Below are 3783 nucleotides of genomic sequence, written 5' to 3' on the forward strand. Positions count from 1 at the left end.
TCTTTAAAAAGAAATCGTGAATAAAATAGAGCAAACATTCATTCTAAAAAGTTTTAGAGAATTCTCACTCTCTCTCTCTCTCTCTCTCTCTCTCTCTCTTTTTCTCTCTGTAATAGTGTCGCTAAGATAATTATGACAACTATAAAACTAAAGACTGAGACACAATATTGAAAAGCACAAGTAATACAAGTAGGAATACGTAATAACAGATTTATACCAATCAGAAACCGTACATTCTGATATGCAGAATTTCTGATAAGATGAAATTCGTTATTCCCTGCTCTTATTGCTTTTCAATTGTACCTCAGGCTTTCATATGTCAAAATTTTATATTTATTGGCTCTTATATCGCTGTTTTTCCAAACGGCTCGTACATTCCGTTCCATTGTGACTATCTAAAAAATTAATTCGTCGACACCTCGTTTCTCTCCTTCTTCACTTCGACGTCCTTTAGCTTCCGAAAATCAATTACCGGGACCGTGTCTCTCGCATCCATCGACTATCCCGCTATTTCAAGGGGGCGCACAATACGCGCCGATGCGCAATTACGTCAATTACACCAAACTCGGTAGCTAAATTGGATGTGCACGCATACAGGTACAGGAGTAGAGTAACGGCCAGTTATCCAATATCCAGGACGCCGTGACGGCGACCACGATGGTTTCAGGTCGTCGTTTCCATTGTGCCCCGAGTGGACAAGATGATCGTCGCTCATTTGTTTCCTGGCGAGGCGCGTCTCGACGCGCGGCAACAACGGCAGCAACGGCAGCAACGGCAGCAACAGCAGCAGCAACAGCAGCAGCAGCAGCAGCAACAACAACGCGACGGACGGATGGACGGGCAGCGTGCAACGACCAGCGGTCGACAAGACTGCCTGTAATTTTGTACGTCAGCGCCGAATATTAATTCGAATTCCTGTCTCGGCCTCCGGACTGCCGTGACCGGACCAGGTGAGTAGGAGAGACGCAGGAGGCAAAGGAGAGAGTGGCAGGAGAGGGGCAGTTTTTGTCCGGTAAATGAAATATCTTCGGTAGCCGGGCGTCCCGCGGCGATCGAGTTCGCTTCCACCGGCTTTTGTACCGGCGTCGGATTCTTCGGAGACTCCCCGTAGCGGATAAGTGGAATCATTTCAACGATCGTCTACGAAGATCGAGCTCGCTGGGTCCTGCGGACAGCGTCGCTAATACGGCGCTCTCGATTCGCTCCTGAACGCAACGATCGTCGTCCTCTTCCTCGCGGACGTTCAAAATGAGTTCCTCTAGATTTTATTCAGGATCTGGAGCAGCATGTAAATTCCTCGCGGACGTCAGCCCATTAGATTCGCATCAAGAACGCCGCACGAGTCGGTCGTTTAATTAATGCTCCTCATTAATGTGAGAAAATTCAAGGGCACTATAAGATGTGATTAACCCTAATTGGTATTCTCTCTCGAATTTTCTTAATTGATATTCGCGAGATATTCTAGAGTATTTGACAAAACTTAAAATTAATGTATCCTTACTTTAATATATTTGAAGATTTTTTTTTATTTTAAAAGAAAAATATGAGAAATTAAATTATTTAACAAATTAAAGGACAAAATAAATAACAATAAATAAAGGGCAAAGTAAGAGTCAACACATTTCTTTAAAAAACAAGTCGTCTAATTAAAAGAATAAACATACAAATTTGTATATTACTGTATATTATTTGTATATTAACTGAGTTTTTATTTATTTTTCATTTTTTAATTTTTATTATATATTTTCTTCTATTTTATTTTTCTTTATTTGTAATTTATTCTTTTAATTAGACGATTTGTTTTTTAAAGAAATGTGTTGACTCTTATTTTGCCCTTTATTTATTGTTATTTAAATTAAATTATGTATAAAACTTAAAATTAAATAAGAGTGCGAAAAACATTTGTCATAAATAATTTTTCTCAACATTTCGCATATAATTGAAAAAAATTTCCGGGTTCACTGGTCCCGTGAGATACCAATTAGAATTAAGTTATTATGCCTACAGGAAAAATTTCGAATATAATTATACATTATTATATAAAAGAATCAGGAATAAAGAAAATTTTGTGGATATTAGAATTAATAAAAATTACTCTTTAATTTATTACTAATAAAATATTAGTCCTTTTTGAAGTGGGATCACACTTTACAAAGTAAAAGTTGAGACTCTTCTTGACTCTTTTTAAAAATCTTGAAAGAAGATGGTTCAGTTTTCAATCTTTAAAAATGAGATTTCATTCTTTAGAATAAGAAGTCTAAAAGTTTTAAAAAGTTGTCGTTGTTAGACATTACAATCTTTGTTCATTCACTGATGCATGTCACGCGATGCAAACTTCTTCTATCTTTTTTTCATATTGTAAAGTTTACAGTCGATGATCAATTAAATTAATTCCAGAATACCAATAAGCTGATACAGTGATAATTCGCCACTAATTGACGGGACTATCTACGTTTTTTACGAGTCCATCACAATCTCCCTCATTGAAAAATCGCGGAAGTATCGAATTCGTCGTATTTATCAGCCGAAATGCATTTGCTCGCTGATAAGATGCAGCAGCTGCATCAATTACATGCAACTCGTAACACCACTTTGAAACCTCAGGATGTACGCTTTAATACACAGTAACGGCTTCTTGTAAGAATGATGAAAATTAGCAATATTTATCAAGGATCAATTTTTCTTATTACAAAAAGTCAATGCCATCAATTTAAGATTAGCACGTACAAATATTTTTTTAGATATATTTTAATCGGTATCTCTATAAATATGTATTGTTTTTTTTTTCTATATCGAAAGAATTAAATTATTATATAAGAAATTACTGACTTCAATTTATTCAAATATGTTTTATCTACGAAGTTAAAGGTGAAAGTTGTAATCTTAGATAGTAGAAAATATACTTGAAAAGTCTCGCTTAGGGAGTCGATACGCCTAAAGCCGGTGCTGCACGGCAGGTCCATGTCGTTAGAAGGGAGCAAGTCGATCGCGGCAGATATCAGAAAAGCACGAGCGAACGACGTCGTGCATTGGAGTGGTCGCGCCAAAAGGGAAGACGGCAGATAATTAAGGCGCTATGTAGTAAACGCCTGGCGTTTGTGTGTATGCGTGGCCGCGTGTATTGTGCGTATCTGGTCGAGTACATAACTCCGTGACACATATTGATGATGGTAGCACTGCCATCTTTTAACTGATACTCTCGCCTCTCCGTCTTTGTTTCCTACCGACGCGCACGGTGGCGGATTAAGCATTGCCGCGTGCGAAAAACGCGAGATTCGACGAGATCGAGATTGATGCCCTCGTAAAAATCAGATTCCGCGAGTAGGCATGTCTGAGATGATAAAGTACAATTTTTTAATTAGGGTGTTTACGAATATTGTGTAGCAATTAAAAAATACATAATTGATTTCAACAATTTTGGAATTTTTTAACGAAGAATATAAAAAGTACACGGAAAGAATGGTTTTTACTGAAGAAGTGTTTAAACATTTAGCTAGATATTGCAGATCTGAAAATAATTTTCAAAATAATTATGTAAGATAACTCAAGTTGGGTTACTAAAATACCAAAACTTTTGTATCGTTTGAATTTCTTATTTTCAACAACATTATTTTCAGATCCGTATCTATCTAAATTTTTAACAAAATCGTTTTTTTTTTTCCCATGTATTAATATCTTCTTAGTTTTCTTCTCTGTTCTATTATAGTTTTACGTAAAGAAATAATTCAAGACACATATAATTCGAACAGGTGACATAAGAATTCTTGAGGACAATTAACATTG

Source organism: Trachymyrmex septentrionalis, unplaced genomic scaffold (genome assembly GCF_001594115.1).
Source record: "Trachymyrmex septentrionalis isolate Tsep2-gDNA-1 unplaced genomic scaffold, Tsep1.0 scaffold97, whole genome shotgun sequence".
In the NCBI taxonomy this organism is placed as follows: domain Eukaryota; kingdom Metazoa; phylum Arthropoda; class Insecta; order Hymenoptera; family Formicidae; genus Trachymyrmex; species Trachymyrmex septentrionalis.